The sequence below is a fragment of the Mustela lutreola genome, chromosome 1 (genome assembly GCF_030435805.1).
Source record: "Mustela lutreola isolate mMusLut2 chromosome 1, mMusLut2.pri, whole genome shotgun sequence".
Taxonomy (NCBI): Eukaryota; Metazoa; Chordata; class Mammalia; order Carnivora; family Mustelidae; genus Mustela; species Mustela lutreola.
The window spans coordinates 6129536-6146948 of record NC_081290.1 but is presented as its reverse complement, the minus strand read 5'-3'; the positions used below and the strand labels follow the sequence as shown (position 1 = coordinate 6146948).

Below are 17413 nucleotides of genomic sequence, written 5' to 3'. Positions count from 1 at the left end.
TTGGTGGGGAGGGGGGCGTGGGGGGTTAGTGGATGATGGAAGGACTTGCAATTCAGTTGTGTTTGGGGAGTTTGCAGGGTGCTGGAGGAAAACAAAACTGGGATCAGGATTTTGCCTTCTTAAAAGGACAGACAGCTACTTTGGGAAGAATGCAGCTCCGGTGAAGAGCCAGTAGGATGTTTGTCCCCAGCAAGAGGATTTTTCCGCCCCACCCTGACCACTGTTCGTGTCCTGCACTTGCCTCCATCCTATGTCCTTAGAATCCACATCATAGAAGTCTAAGTGGCTCCGGAATTCACGTGGAACCTTCTGGAGAGATAGTCTTTCTTGCTAATCCGGGAACTGCCTTTAAATAAAATGAGTCTCACCTTGGAAATGTAAGCACATTTTCAAGGATTCTTGAGACTTTCTTGGTGTCTGGAATGGAGATCACTACTGTGTGTGCAGTACTCGCTCCCTGCGGATTTCAGACTTCTGCTGTGTGTCTGGGCGCATGCTCCCTTCCCTTTCTTCCCACATCTGAAAAGTCATCTAAAAGCCTTAAGATTTTTTTCGCAAGGTTTACAGATCAGTCTATCATCTTGGAGCCTATCATTTGTTTATTTTGCCCACCACGGCCGCTGTAAACTAATAAAAATGCATCTACATAGCCATGCACTCAGACACACTTGGACACTGTGCACCCCCCGCCCCGCCCCGCGTGCACTATTCCCTCTCTCTCTCTTTGTGTCTGTGGTTACGGTGAAGCTGACCCGTACAGTCTGGGGCAAATACCAAAACTTGAATCAGGCGCTATTTCTCCATACCCCCGAAAAGCATCACAAGTTCAGAGGCTCAGATGATAGATTTAAGTGAAATTCCTTTAGCTGCTTGTAGCTGGGGAGACCCGTTAAGATTCTGTCCACAAAGGTGAGCTGCGTGGCCCTTGGCGTGCTGAATTTGAAAATGTGGTGCCCTAATGTGGTTACTTCCTGTTGTTCTGGGTTTTTTGTTTGTTTTGGTTTTTTGTTTGTTTGTTTGTTTTACAAGCCCTATGTTCATAAAGTTTTCTAAGGTGATTTTTTTTTTTAACAATATTGACTTACTGTTGGAAACAAGGACTGTCGATTTTTCTTCTTCGAGTCGCCCTTGCCTTCTCCCAGTTTCTGTGAGGAGCTGTTGTTTGCAAAAAGCCATAACGAATTAAAAACTGAACACATCCAGCAGCAGAGACGCCCACGCGGACGCTGGCGGGGGCGGGGGGGGGGGGGTCGGGGAAAGAGCAGACCCCCCCGGACCGGGCACTGGATGGTGAAAGCCGCCAAAGCCATTCATTCCTCCTTACCCTCGCCTTGTCATCCGTGCCTGGGGCCATTTATGAGCCAAAGGAAGGAGAGAGACACTCTCTGGGGAAGGGCAGGGATGGCTCCCCCGCGCCCACAAGCTCTCCTTACACCCGCCTGAAAAACAGCTTCCTGGGGGTGCAGGGCGGGCATGCACGTGGGCCCTGGCCGCTGGGGAGCTGGGATCGGTTCTCAGGTTCCCACCGCGTGTACTTCCCGGTGCATCAGGGGGCCCGGGCTGTCAGCAGGCCGGCGGGCGATTGGCTGGGAGGAGGGCAGTAACCTGAACTGCCTTTTGTACTCGCCTAATCAGGGCAGCCCTCTGATTGCAGGCTCCGAGCTGAGGTGCCTGGGTGGTGTCTGACACCTGTGTCCTAGCTCTGGCCTTCCTGGGGCTGCTGCTCCTGCCCTGGGGAGAGTCACGCATCTGTCCCACCTCCCTCGAGTCCCCGAGCCCCCTTGCCGGGCCCGTGTGGCCCCGCGTCATGCTGGACAGAGGTACTCAACCGAGGACCGAGGACAATGGAAACGCCCGCTTAGGCTTCCTCAAGGTAAGTCCATTTTAAATCAACATTATTTCTACACTGATATTGACAAAAATGCCAGGACTGGGAAGCTAAATCAAAGAAAGGCAGGGAAGTTGCTTACTTTGGACCTTTCTGATGAAATCGCTGTTACTTGGCTGCCAGATGCGTTGGCAAAATAAGATGTAAATGCGGGGGGTGACAAGTTGTTTCCACCCTTGCGGGCAGTTGACGCCGCATTGTGCACTCCTTCCTATTTGATGAGACACTCAAGTGATGATGGAACAAAGTGACTTTTAATTAAGGCCCACAAATGTATGTGCCAGCTCGTACAATGAAATAAAGTCAGTTTGCTTATCTTAGCCCTCTTGATGATGTAGCTCCAGGACTTTTGGTCTAATTCCAATTGCCGCTTATTTTTAAAGCCAATTTTCACGCTTCCTCTTGTGGTATGAAAGCAGTTCTCCTTTTTAAGGTTTGTTCAACATAGTAAGATTAGTGAATTTTACCCTAGCGAGGGGTTTGGCTGTACTGCTTGGCTCGCTCTGTACATTCTGATGTTGGAGAGAAAGGCAGATTGCAAATGCAAGCTCCTAAGTTTGAGCAGCAGTGAGGTGCCTAGGAATACTAAGCTCTATCCTGATCTCATTCTTCTCGAAGCCGGTTGACAGAAACTTCAGGGACCATCCTGTCTCCCCTCGTGGACTGCTGTTAGCGTACATGTAGTTCTAGGATTGAGTGGTTCGAGACTGGCAAAAAGACCAGTGGTTTGAGACTAGTGCTTACACCTCTGCCTGTTGTGTTGTGATAGAGAGGAAGTCATTTTCCCTTTGATTTTGATATTTTTAATGAAAACTTTCTATAAATGGGTAAAGGTCCATTTATAAATCCAAAGAGGTTCTGAGACTACTGTTCCCAGCTTTTTAATTCCCAAGGTATAAACACCTTCGTGAAACAAAGATTTCTTCATTCACCGATTCTGAGTGATTCTGTTCAAGTAGTAAAAGTAATAGCGAGAACAGACAGCAGTGGCAAAAACGCAGATAAGCATTTAGAACTGTTCACTCACCATCTATGCCAGTTATCCTGACATAGGTCTTTTTTCCCCCATGTTTGTAGCCAGTTGGAAATTTCCATCCTTCTCATCTGTTAGCTAATTTGTTTTTATAAAAAACATTTTCCTGCAATAAGTTCAACATAGTAGTGATACAAAGCATAAATAGTAACAATGGCTGCTCTGATGAATGAAAGCGTCAGAAATAGCTTTGCCCATGGGCTGAAGTGTGCTCCTGATACAGGTCTGTAGTAATCATCTTTGTGTGCGAATAGCACAGATGTTTGGTGATGACTGAGAAATCAGATCCGTTGGTAGGTAGAGAGGTAGAGGCCAAGTGAATTTACAAATGTTGAGGGAGTTAAAGGAGAAATGGATGTTGGAAAGCTAAATTAATATTGTATATTTAGCATACGTATATATTTGAAAAATCTACTTCTCTTATGAATTACAGCCTAGGGAATGTACAAACCAAGATGCCTTCCTGGGTTAAGCATAAGTCATTTTTGTATGGAGAAAAATAGATACTACCTTAGTCCCAATCCCTATCTTAAAACACACACACACACACACACACACACACACCAGTGTTCATAAAAACCTTATGTTTTAAAAAGGTACAGACAAGAAGAGAGAGCTAATTGAAATACTCTTTATCTCTAGTTTAAAAAGTCACAGAAACCCCGCATTCCACATTAAGAGTATAGAAAGTCCTTGCACATATCTGCAGAGTACCAGGGCCCCCCCCCAATATGTAATGTAACACAATCGTTAATGACTAAGACACACACACACATGCACACATCCATTGCATCCCAAGAACAATATCATTAGAGAGGAAGATTGGGGCAGGGAATGAAGTATCTTAAATTCATTTTCTTCCCCAGCGAAAGTTTTTGAAAAATATCCTTTCTGGACCTGTGGAATGCCTGCCTGACTCCCTTGGGTGCAGGGTGGCGAGAGTCCCCTCTGGTGTTATGGAAGCACACAATGGGGCCTAGCGGAGCTCAGGGCAGCCTTCCCCTCCTGGACACACATCCCTGTCCCATTGGCTCCACTCGAAATGTTCAGTTATGCAAATGAAAGCTGCCGGGGTCAGACAGGCCCTGCCCCACCCTCCCTCCCTCAAAAGGGCCCGAGATCTCAGCCTTTTGCCCCTGACTTTGCTAAGCTGTACAGGCCTGAGAGCTCAGAAGCTGGACCAGCCGGGTGAAACCTCCCTTTGCTCCATGTGCGATGGCCATAGGGACGGACAAGCGAGCTGGGGGTCCCCAGAGCTAGACACATGGACAAGCAGCAGCTTCCCAAGTCCCCTCCTCGCTAGGTGGCTTCCTTGAAATGTCTCTGGTTAACAGGAAAAAGTTGGCTTCCTTGCTAGGCCAAGCCTCTGGAAGGCATGTTTAAAAACAACAAGAGCAACACCTTCCCCTAGTGCTAACGTTCACCTTTTGGAGACAAGGGGGGGACACGACAGTGCAGGACACGGGATGGTTCTGGAAGGCAGGAGCTAAAGCAGCCTCCAGTCATTTTCCTCTCAGCTGGACAGAAAACACGCATCAGACGGTGGTATTTGTAGCTTCTCATCTGATGCCACCGGGAGAAAAGCTTTGCAACAACCTTTGGGACCTGAAGCTGGTAGGATTGCTCTGACGGCCCGCCAAGTGCTGGAGGGAGCGCTGGCGTCGGACACTTGAAGGGGGACCTTGCTGGCACAGTCCCATAGGGTCTGAAAGGCCACAGCTCTGGGGAGGGAGTTTACATGAGCCCCGCCCTGAAAAGCATTGGCTGCTTGGGATCACTCGTTTTTTTCCAAGGACCACAGCTCCTTAGTGATCCATCAAGCTACCGGTTTGTTCCCTCCGAAGACTGGGGTCGGCATTCCAGACCAGCCCTGCTGGTGGGGGCGGTCCCCGGCAGTTCAGCCCCACGGTCTGGTCTCCAGGTGCCTCCCCGGGCTTCTCCTGGCAGCAGGGAGGCCGGTCTCCCGCCCGATCTGTGGGCCGAGATTTCTCGGCTGTTCGTTAAACACGAATCGTTAATTCCCCCATCGGATGCATTTGGTCGGTATCCTCATGGCGGACTGGAGGAGACAGAGTGGGGCTGAGAGGGACTGATTTATCCAAGAGCACCAAGAAATGAGGAGCCGGCAGAACCTCCAGTGCACATGCCCCTTCTTGCTTTTCCTTCTGTCGAAGAGAAATCAGGAAGCCCTAAACCTCTCCCGCCGCAGTCTCTTCTGGACACTAAACGCTTCAGTCCAGAAAGAAGCTGCCCCTGTTGTCCCTGCATGGCTCTGTGGCTGGGGTGGGGGGTGGGGGTCAGAGACCTGCGAACACCGAAGCGAATCCGGGGTGCGGTGCGGTGCACACGTGTGCGTGCGCATCTGTCCTCGGGTGCATGGGCTTGCACACGCGTGTGCGGGGTGTGCTGGAAAGGCTGTCTGAAGCGTAACTGAGAAGGACAGCGACCCCTCCGCTGTGGCCTTTTCCTAGAGAGGCCCGATCATTCATGTAGAAGCGATTTCGGCCGGGCCCCCTGACCAGGGCGGCCAGCCCAGAGCCGCGGGTGAGCTCGGCCGAGGGCGGAGGGCCGCTGCCTCCCAAGGTATTCCAGGAATGTTAATGGTATGCCTGAGTGGAGCTGCGCAGCCCGCTGGGGCTGCGAGCGGCTCTGCGGCCATCTGGGGAGGCTCAGGAAGTCTCATAGCAACAGCGTCTCAAGAATGGAGCCTTTTTTTTTTTTTTAATTAAAATTAACTAACACAAAACCCAAAACTGCTCCACTGCTCAAGAAGAATCAGGACAGGATTCGGATTCTTTGTGTGGAATGATATGAGCTTTTAAGGAAGAAAAGCCCCACATCCTTAATTCCTGTTCTTTAAATGAGCAATTTGTACTTGGTTTTGAGGTCTTAATTTTTTTCCCCCAGGGCAGAATTCTTTTTGGAGAAAGGGGGGAGGGGAAAATGCGTTTCCAAAGCTGTGGAGAAATAATTGGCAAAAATACGGTGAAGAAAGAAAGTCGGAGTTTTGAGATTTTCCTGGTATTTGTGGTGTTTAGCGATCCTGGCAGCGGGCAGCTGCGTTTCCCCTCTGTAATGCTGTGCGCTTTGTAAGTCTGGCTGCTTAGCTGGTGAAGTGACCTTCAGGCAAAGATGCTAATTTGACTGCGTCCATACGTGCGTCCGATAGGAGTCTCCTGAGGCTGGGGTAATAGTAGCCCTTTAAAAAAGTGAGAGGCGAAGTAGTATTTGTAGTTTGTTATGTTTCAATTGATGAGGCCTGAAGTTAGCCATTCCAGAAACCCAGTTTGTTCCTCAGGATCGAAGGCTCTGGAAAACGATGAACCCCGGAAGGCCGACTGGCAGCTGTGTGTACAGGGGCGGGTACTCTAGACGGAGACAAAAGACTTACAGTCCAAACTCGACCCCTGACTGGGCTATTTGAGGAAGGTACACAACCCTTAGAGCATGTTCCTCATCTGCAAAGTGGATTTCTGCATTGTTAGAAACATAAAAGGAACCCGGGAAATAGTCCTGGAATCTGAATGGCATTTCTGAAGGCGTAGTCTATGCTGTCACTCCTGCTGGTGTACAGCCCTGGGAAAATAATTTCATGAGACCTTTATGTCCGCTTCAGTTTTCGTGAGACATTTTAAAATTTCCTTCCGGTCTTATCAAATAAAATTTCCCAGTGGGGTCACAAAATATCCCAACAAGCGATTGTGCCTACGCATGTGTGATTCTTGAATACAGCACCCATCTGAAATACTTCTTTATATTCTTGATCGGTAGCACCTATTTCTACTCATAAAGTATTCTTCAAACTTGACATCTGGTCCCTGATGCAAGAGGGAATGCCACCAACCTTCAGGAAAAGAGTATGGACTCTGAGTTTGGTTTCTAGAATGTGGGTTCTTTTTTTTTTTTTTCTTTAAAGATTTTATTTATTTGAAAAAAAAAAAGATTTGATTTATTTGACAGACAGAGATCACAAGTAGGCAGAGAGGCAGGCAGAGAGAGAGAAGGAAACAAGCTCGCTGCCGAGCTGAGAGCCCGATACGGACTTGATCCCAGGACCCCGAGATCATGACCTGAGCCGAAGGCAGAGGCTTTAACCCACTGAGCCACCCATGCACCCTAGAATGTGGGCTCTTCAGAAGTCTTCTTTCTATAAAAAGCTGGACCACTTACCCTCACATTGCCTATTGCCTCACGTATAATATTTAACCAATTAATATTTATGGAGTATGTACCATGTGCCAGCTGTCTTTCTAGAAGCTGGGTTGAGGATCATGTACAAATATAGACAAAAATTCCTGCACACATTCTGGTCAAGGGAGACAGATAATAAACTCCCAAATAAGTCAGTTGTGTTGAAGGTTATAAAGTGATAACTGGAAGTGGAAGTGGAAAAACATGAAACAGGAATACGTGGGACATGATGAGTATATGATAGCAGAAAGGGACCTTGCAGTTTTCTAAAGGGTTGCCAGAGAGGGCCCCACTAGCATGGTATGTGAAAGAAGATTTGAAGGAGGGGAGAGACCAAGCCTTGCCACGAGCTGGGGAAGAACATTGGAAGCAAAAAGAATAGCAAGTGCAAAGGCCCTGGGGTTAGGGGTGGGGAGACTAAATGACTTGTGTGAGGAAGAGGGAGGCTAGAGCCAGGAGGGACAGAGGTCCAGGCCTCCTGCCCATTTACTCTGAATGAAGCCTATGAGCTTACTTCACAAAGCTGTTGGGAGATTTCAATGAAATCATTTGTGTAAAGCCTTTAGCACAGTGCCTACCACACAGAAAAAATTCCATAATTGTTATCTATCGTCTATTTGTTTATTGTTACCACTACTTGGGATTTAAAGACAGAATGATGTGAGCACACCGAAGACGACTTTGTTCAGATCAAAACTGATTCTTCTTTTTTTTTTTTTTTTAAGATTTTATTTATTTATTTATTTGACAGACAGAGATCACAAGCAGGCAGAGAGGCAGGCAGAGAGAGGAGGAAGCAGGCAGGGCTCCATCCCAGGACCTTGGGATCATGACCTGAGCCAAAGGCAGAGGCTTTAACACACTGAGCCATCCAGGTGCCCCTCAAACTGATCATTCTTAAAATAATCAAACTCCCAACTCTGGTTCCTTCAGTATTCAATTCTATCCCCTAAAAATGTTCCAATCCTCTCTCTGCACAATATACAGAGGGTAAAATGTACTTTTTAAAAACTGGCCTTGTTTCAGCCAGACCATTGTTTCTGTTATGAAAGTACTAAGCCCATACTCTCTAGGGATAGGTGTATTTTGAGACATTTGGTTTAACTTTCAGCTACGAAATCCTTTCGAATTCCAGTGAATTCCCATGGGATTGCCATGTTCTCATGTTTGAGTGTTGATGTCGATACCCTGCTCTAGGCCACAGGATTCAAAGTGGGGAGTGACCTATTGCAGGTATAATGAAAACGGGGAAACAAAGTCTTTTCCTTCTCTCCAGAGCCCAGAAGCAAGATTGGACTTTTGGGACAGCTCAAGAGCCCTCTCTCAAGATAATCTTCCTAGACACCTGTCCAAGTGTCTAGATCCTACTGATCTCCTCCTTTGACCCTGAAGGCTTTGGATTATAACTCACGTCAAGTGATGATTAGCTCAGAAACTAGAAATGAGGGAATCCTTTTCTCTAAGCATTTGAAGATCCTCATTTAGAACTGGGGTTATTCTTGCTTCAAGACCCAATGAAGTGACTTGGGAACAGTTAAACAAAATGCTTGATGGCAACTTAGTGATCAACAAAGGGAAAGTCTGTCTAAAAATGTATATCCTCAGTAGTGGCAATGCTCCAGTAGAGTGTGGGGAACCAATGGTCAGAGGGGCTGTCCAGCGTTTGGACACCAGCCTGACTTCTAAGATCTCTTCCAAATGTGTGGTTCTGCTTTTTTCTGAGATCTGCTTATTGAGAACTAGATTCTGCAGGAAAAGTCACCGTAAATTCTGTTTAACCAACAGCTCAGTTGGGGGATCCTGAGAGCAAGAAACAACTAGTTATAGAAGAGCTATCTTACTTAGATGAAGGGCGGCCAACGGAGGTAGCTTGCGGCAGCCTTGACCCTGGCCCTAGTGTCTGGAGCCCCAGTGCTCCCCACACTGAGCGCTATCTCCTGCTTGCAGAGTCTGAGGTGAGCAGGCTGTCCAACCACCAGTGCCTGCTGCCTAGTTATGATCAGTGGGTAGAATAGACTCTAGCTCACTTTTTCTTTTGAATGAACGCTTACATTACACTTACTATGTTCTACATGGCCTATTAAAAGGCTCTCCAAAAGACCGTATGACAAAGCTGCAGTTTTAATCCCCATTTAACAGGTTAAACAATTGACATAACCAGTTTAGTAGCTAATCAATCCAAGGCCACCCAGTGACAGGGCTGGGATTGAACCCAGGCAGTCAGCCAGCAGGGTCCGCACTCTTAGATCCTACCCCGGATGGGCCCACACAACATTCCGTCTCGTCCTGTGCACGTTTTCCATCTGTTGGAGCTCTCCTGCTGATTTAGAGGAAAAGGGCATCTGGCGTACCGTCCCACTTTTGCCCTCTGTGAGGGCAGAGAATGTGACTTGCTGATAGCTAGGGCCTAGCATAGTACCTGGGGCAGGGCAGATACTCAAATATTTGTTGAATGAGTGAGGGAGTGTGGGTGTGACATGAGTAAACAGGAGGAAGGCCATGGAAATGCCCTCCTGATCTCACAGAGCTACAGAGACATATGTGATTGCGGGGTGTCACTTAACACAAAACTCTGAAGTTACAGAACAGATCAAGTTCGTGGTGGGGGGTTACTGGGGTGATTGAACCCATGTCAGTAGTGGCATCCCTCATTAGGTGTTCATTGATACTTTGATCGTCACATCGCACTGGAAATAGTGCCCATAAAAGTGCCCTCGCAGGAAAAAATAGTGCCCGCAGACTGACACCTGCCACATGAGAACTGGGGAGGGAGAAAACCAGGGAACCATGAATTCCACTAAATCGGGGTTTTAGTGTGGGACTTGGACACAGTGCGTTTAACAATGGGATATGGAGACTCACAGACTTACTATGGGGTCGAGGAAGAAAGCCTGAGTGGTGGCCAATGCCAGGGCCCGAGGGAACGTTTGGGTGCAGTGAACCTAAACCCACTCAGACAAGCTCAAATCAAAAAAAAAAAAAAAAAAACGAAAAATAAGGGGGTTCTTGGAAAAGATGTGAGGGAAGCTTGTGGAAATCCAATTGTAGGAAGCCAGGAACACTTCGGGTTTACCCTAATGATTCAGTCAGAAGGAGTCAGAAGCCCGAGTATGAGTTTCCACCTTAGTATTACTGAGTGTGTCACGTTGGTTAAATTACCCAATGTTTCTGAGTCTTGTTTACCCATCTGAAAAATAGGAAATAATGAAAGTATCTGCCCTGTTGGGTTGCTATGTGGATTAAATGAGGTCATACATATAAAGCACTTGGAACAGTTCCCGATACATAGTATGATGTCCATCAACATTAGCCTTTATTACAGTGTAGCAAGTGGGCAGCTACTCACTCCCATGTTGGTTGACTTTGAACATCAGTTCCTTTGCTCTTCTTTCAGACTAACTTCCTGGAAAACATGGTTCCAAGCTTAATTGAATGGCATGGTGACATCACCAAGGTTTCAGGTTTGAGTATTCCCATTCTAACCTCCTTAGCATGAGGATTTTCATCCCCAGATTTGCCCCTCATGATTACAAGATGGCTGCTGCAGCTCCAGGCATCACCTACTCACACAGTTTTGTCCAAGGGCAGGAAGAAGTCCTAGTTTTGTGTATTTTTTTAACTGTTCTTTTATTTTATTTTATTTTATTTGACACAGAGAGAGATAGATGACAAGTGGGCACAGAGCCAGGCAGAGAGAGAGGGGGAAGCAGGCTCCCCACTGAGCAGAAAGCCCAATGTGGGGCTCGATCCCAGGACCCTGAGATCATGACCTGGGCTGAAGGCAGAGGCTCAACCCACTGAGCCACCCAGGTGCCCCTAGTTTTGTGTATTTTATCAAGAATGAGGAATGCCTTTCCAAAAGCCCTCTTGCAAACTTTTCTTTGGTCAGATTTCATTAGCTGGGGTTGTGTCCTATGCCCCTGCCCAGATTTATCACTGGCGGGGGGATCAGACTACCATGATTGGTGTAGATCAGGAGTGATTTCTCTCTTGGGGCTGAGGAAGGATCCACCTTCCTGAATACATGGGCACCTTGTACTGCTGTTGAATCAGGATTATGTCTGTGAGGAAGAAGGGGGCACACACACACACATACACACACACTGAAGAACAATCCTATTTACTACAAGTACCTCTATCTCTATCTCTGTCTCTATCTCAATCAGTGGGAGAAACGCGCACACAGCCACACCCCCAAAGAGATGGTGCATGAGGAGGTGCAGGAGAACCTGACAGTATTTTCTAACTTCCGGGGCCATCTCCATTCATGCCCTTTCCAAGAAAATCCCATTTTTGCTTAAATTTCTATACAGGCTCAATGTCACTTGCATAATTTTCAGTGACAGGAACAAAATTTTGCTGTCTGAGATGTGGCCCCAATCTTCTGGGTTTCGGTCCTCCCCCGTCGGATTTGTGTGGCCCTGGCTCACCACGGACGGAGCTGTCGCTGGGTTCTGCTGCGGGCGTCCTCATAGCTCTGCGACTTCCTTCACCTGTGAACTCAGCCTCTGGGCTCCAGTTCCAAGTCGCACAGATGACAGCCTGAGAGCGAGGGACAGGCTGGCCCAGCCTCTTCCCTTTGGCAGGGGCTTGGTTGGGGCCTGTTTTCCTAGAACAGTTGTGAGCAAGGAGGCAATGCCATCGGCCTCCGATAAAAACACGTGCTCGTCCTGCCCAGTCCTTCCTAAAATGGCTCTGAACCCAATCGAAAAGAACATTTTTTATAAGTAAAACGGTTAGGTTTCGGATACACAAGTGCCTTTGACAGGGAGGTAGAGTCTGGTGGCTCGACTCCCTTGGGCCTCACTTAAGTAGGAAAAGAAGGAGAATTCTTGATTCCTGTCAGGAAGGAAATAGTGAGAGATTCGAGGAGGAAGGGACTAGGAGAGCTGAGTGAGGTCCTACATGAAATCAGTGTGGCCATCGGGGCAGGCCAGTCGGGAGAACCAAGTAGGACTCATGAAGAAGATCCCCTTGGATGGCAGAAATCGACGAAGTTGAGCCTGTGGTTCAGGGAGTGTGGATGAGTATTTTTAAAAAATAATTATTTTTATTTTTTTATAATGAGAATGTCCAAACGTTTGTGAAGATAAAGGACACCACCAATTCCCATGCACCCCGCCCCCACCCCACCCCCAATCTGGCAAAGGTTAAGGAGAACAAGTCTGGGAGGGGGAGGGGCAGACTCCAGCAGGCAGCAGGTCCCGGGGAGGACAAAGCGGTCACCGACAGGTGTACTGGTGAACTTGTCAGGAGTGGCCGGGAAGTTGAAATCCAAGATGTTTGTTCTTCTTAATCACAGGCCGATGGAATAATTGCTAAATGAGGTCTGGCTCCTTGTTCTTTGAGAAGGGATTATGTAACCTGAGAAAGCAGACCCCCATGGCCTAATCTCCACATTGCTGGGGGTCTTACCCGGTGACCAGACTAAGAAGTCAGGAGGAGGAGACCTCACTCATTTCACACGCAGCCGCTGTTGGTCTGCACTCTCCCAGGCGCTGTGCGAGGCTCTCTAGGCACACCCGTCTGAAAGACAGGGCCCTCACTGTCACAGAATGCAGCGCGCCGTGGGAGAAAGAGATAAGAAATTCTGTAACGAGCGTTCCATGGTACCTAGAATTGTTCTCGTAGCATAGAATAGGTGAGATCTCCTGCAGGAAGACAAACGCCTTGATTTCCGGAAGGACAGATAGGAGTTAGGTAGATGGAGTTAGGGGGTAGAGGCAATCTAGACAAAGTAAACAAAGAGGTACTTGAACTGAAGTCAGGGCTGCAGGCTGACTGTGGGCTTGGGACCTTCTGGGAGGAGGGCAGGGGTGGGCTCGGAGCAGGGCTGTAGTCCAGCCCCAGCTTGGCTCCCTGGAGCAGCCGCATCCACCCCGAGAAGGAGGGGCCTTCGTCCGATTTGCACACGATGCCGTTGGGCCGGGGAGAGCCCCGTCGAACGTGTTTGGTCTTTTTTGGGGAGCATATGTGAGGATGTTCTTGAATTTAAGCAGGATCCTGAAGCTGATGGGGAGCTCCGGAAGAATTTAAAAAGCAGACCAGAGACAAAACTCAGACCTGTGTTTGAGAAAGGTCATTCTGGCTGCATTTTGAAAGATGGCAAGCCTGGAGGAAAAGGAACTAGTGAGAGAGGGCCGGTCCAGGTGAGAAATAATGGCGGCCTGCACTAGGGCTATGGCGGGGAAACGGAAGGGGCGGGTTCAATGTCCAGAAGGTGGAATGGGGAGCCTTGATGGCAGCCTGGCTCATTGGAGGAGGGAGAGGGAGGAGGTTGGGATGACTCCTCGATTTTCAGTTTCGGCAGCACCGTGGAAGGTTAGAGCTTCCCAGCAAAGACTGATAAACCCAAGAACTTTGACATAGTGTGTGGTAAGGTGTTACCTATTAGATAACAATAAAAAGTTCCTTATTTAAGCATCATGGTTAAAGATTAAAAGGAAGGCTTCAATCGTAGCTTTTGAGAGAGAGGAAAAACTCCCTGAACTTGAGCTATGCCCCTTGAGAAAATGAGCCATTAATATTAAAGGACGTTGTTACTGCCCCTTCCAAGGACAGCCAGATCTCCTGCTGGGGATAATCAGTCCTTCAAGATAGGGCAGGGTAAGGCCCAGCCGTAGACAGCTAGTTCATCACTTCTCTCTTGCTTTCAAGAGTAACATGGTGGAAACCCAGAGGATCCCACACTTTTTCCCATTCTTCTGGAGAAAGCAGGATTTGTTTCTTTTGTTCCTGATGGTGGACACGTCAGCAGCATCTTTCTGTCTCCCTCTGCTTCCTCAGATGGTCGAGTAGCTCAGCCTTTAGAGTTGAACGGTCCTGGGTTTGAACTCCAAGGTCCTTGTCGTCTATCTACAGATGGGCAGGACACATCTCCATGAGCCTCATCTGTAAAATGGGGGAAATGTGACCTACGTCACAGGGCTGTTATGAAGGGTAAGGGAGAGAGAATGGAAGTACCTGACTTCAGGCCTGGCAGGGAGCACGCAGGCCATGGTCGTCGTAGAGGAGGCAGTCATTGCTATAGTCCTTGTTTTTTTGTTTGTTTTTTAAAGATTTATTTATTTAAGAGAGAGATTGAAGGGGGAGGGGAGAGGTCAGAGGGAGAGGGAGAAGCAGACTCCCACTGAGCAAGGAGCATGATCTGGGGCTCCATCCCAGGACCCTGACTCAGGGCTCCATCCCAGGACCCTGGGGCCATGACCTGAGCCAGAGGCAGAAGCCCAGCTGACTGAGCCACCCAGTGCCCCACTGCTGTCCTTTTTGTAATGCTAATTTCGGACATTAGGAAGAGATACAGTTGGATTTTGCGGACTTGGGTCACTCCACAGGCCTCATCTGTTAGGTGGTAACTCCATATCATGTTGCCTTCTTTACCGACTGGCCTCAGGAGAAAGAGGTGCACGCCACGACGCCCTGTGAGTCAAAGGGCAGGTGACATACACTGCCTGCCCCTTCCTGAGGTCCTTGGGATATTGGGCTAATTGTGTTCAGGATAGGACTATGGTACTCTTGGTTTTTGCATGACCATGATGTTCTCCTGGGATGTAGAAGGCCATGGAAGCTACCCTTGGAATTACATTTAATAATTCAACAAGGACTATTTATTGTTAACTACCCGGGAGGCTTGGTGGCCGGTTGCACCCAAAGAAAATGGGCTTAACTTTCTTATCAAGAAACAGTCTTGATAAGGCACTTGGTGACTGTAACTTTGGTCATTGCTCTGGAATGTCCCTGGTGGGGCTGCCAGTTTTCATCACCCGTAGGTACAATATTTGTATAAATGCCACATGTATGCTTTCACTAATTAAAAATGCTTTTTTTGCTGTTGCTGGAATTGAAAACAAACAACTAGTCTCCTGTGGAAAGAGGAGTATTGGAAATTCAGGAGTTACTATTATTAAAGTGCCCAGGATCCGAACTACATGTGTAAGCATTATTCTTCTTGGTTGCCGCTGAATCCTCACAGAGCAGCACAAGGATCAAACAGAGTTTGAGAATCAAACAGAGAAAAGTGGAAAGTATTTTTTTATTTAATATTTTATTTATTTATTTGACAGAGAGAGAGAGAGAGGGAGAGATCACAAGTAGACAGAGAAGCAGGTGGGGTGGGGTGGGGGCGGGAGCAGGCTCCCTGCCGAGCAGAGAGCCCGATGTGGGGCTCAATCCCAGGACCCTGGGATCATGACCTGAGCCAAAGACAGGGGCTTAACCCACTGAGCCAGCCAGGCGCCCCTGGAAAGTCTTTTTTTCCATACTACTCTGAGATCCGTTATGCATTTGAGAAAGAGATTTCAAAGTGCTTAAAATGAGCCATTCATAACTTGTTTGCTAGAGAAGAGAAGAAAATTCAGTGACAGTTAAAAATTTAAATCAGTAGTTGTCATCAAGGTGCTTTTACCTCCCAGGGGACAGGTGACAAGATCTGAAGACATTTTGGTGGTCATAAGTCGGCGGGGTGTGGGGGGGATGCTACTGGCACCCAGAGGACAGAGGTCAGGGATGTTGCCACACAACCGGCAAAGCACAACAGTCCCCATTAGCTAAGAATCGTCTGGGCCAAGTGGTGCCAAGGTTGAGAACCCTGAATTAAATAATGGCTGGTGGCAGCAGCATTTGGTTCTTTCAGCAGGGAATTAGCCTTTCTATTGCTTTTTGAGAATTCAAATTGCTTTCCTCTGTTTTTAGAGGGGAAAAAACTGGTATACCCTCTTATGGGCTAAATCTGGGCATCTGCTTCGTACCTAAGTCTCCTATTGCCAGGTGATTCAGTCCAAAAAATCATCAGGCCAGTTGCTGGGGTGATTGTGGGTGGGAAAAACCAACAACCAGATAGACCAAAGTGTTGGCTTTTCAAACGGGTCAGTTGATCACCTGTGGACACGCAGTTCTTTTGTGGCCATAAAGGGCGGTGTACGAGAGAGAGGCGAGGAAGGGCCTCCCCAGTTCAAGGTTCCCCTTTGAGGAAAGGGGAAGGTGGCTCTTCAGACGCTTGCCACGTGTGAAGCCATCCAGGAGAGTCACAGAACCTTCCTTCTGTTCTTCTCTGTTCTCCTTGGTTGTCTTTATTTCATACACCGTTTCTTGAATACTCTCAGCCCAGTTCCGTGCTAAGTACTGCTCTTGATGCAAAAGATTCAGGTGGTTCCAAGAATAGCAAAAGACAATGACGGAGCCCTGTAGCTCATGGCACTATCTCAAAAAGGAAAGGTGGACAAAGGGCTTCTCCCCCAGATTCTGGGTATTTACATCTTACAAGGTGTAAAATTAAGCCACATTTGGCTATGCATTTAATGGTGTCTTTATTGAAAACTGTAAAAAAGTATAAATTCATAATAATTGACTGGCATAGCCATATGTCAATTTTGTGGATTTTATTCTTTGCAGAAAATTTTTGTTTTATCTTTGAAAGCTGACCCAAGTCTGGGGCTTACTAATGGACATATATTGGTAGATAGTAGCCAAATTAAAATTAATGACAGTAAATGAACCTATTTGTAGGAAATAGGTTTTAAGCTGAATCCTTCTTAGCCTGTCGGAAATCAAATAACTTTTCACTGTGATGAATGTCATTACATCTTCCGATGCTTCAGTGGAACTCACTGCCCAAATGTGGCAGAAGAGCTAAGGGAGAGAGTCGGAAGCCAGGCTGCAGGGATTCGGATCCTGGCTCTTTCTGAGACTCTGGAACTTGGAGCAGACCTCTTCTCTCCCAGGGCCTCCGTTTCGTCATCATCAGAATGAGGGTAGTAGCATTTTCCTCGGAGGGTGATTGACAGGATCTAATGAGCTTATGCAAGTAACTAGCTCAAAGTCCTCGGTATGTGTAATTTTTGTTGTCACCATCACTTTGCATTGCATTTTATTATTCTGTGTTTGTACTAAGCAGGAGACTGATGGTTGGTTGGGCCCACTGCAGTCTGCCCGAATCCAACGTTGTGTAAACACACCTAATTTTGATCATCTTGAGCTCCTTGAGAGGGTTATCTTTGAAAAGTGCATACTTTGAAACTAACAGGACTGAGATTTATTCATTTATAACCAAATCCTCTGGCTTTCTATGCAGTCACCCTATGAAATATGGGAGTAAGATCAGCATCTTAGATTCCTAAGGCTCAAATGCATTTCAGTCTTGAGGCAACTGAAGCCATATATTAGAATTTGAGCTTTTGATTGCCTTAGAAGAGATGCTTTTAACTCTTTTAGCCTGCGCAATGGTCGGGAGTGTTGGAGAGCTGCTCTTAGGAATGTTAAGATCAAATATATCCTGGCTGCAATTATGTCAAGTTGATGACCTG

At 47.4% G+C, this 17413-nt stretch overlaps 1 protein-coding gene across 3 annotated transcripts in view; it reads left to right on the top strand.

Annotated features, from left to right (window-relative positions):
- SHROOM3 (shroom family member 3) overlaps positions 1 to 17413 on the top strand; it is a 299368-nt gene that overhangs the window by 137779 nt on the left and 144176 nt on the right. For 2 of the 3 annotated variants that reach the window (XM_059158862.1, XM_059158881.1), the window contains exon 1: positions 1577 to 1873. The exons of the other annotated variant lie outside the window; for it this stretch is intronic. The gene's annotated coding sequence lies outside the window, so the exon portion shown is untranslated. Of the gene's footprint in view, positions 1 to 1576; positions 1874 to 17413 lie in introns of those variants that run through there. 3 annotated transcript variants of the gene reach the window in all.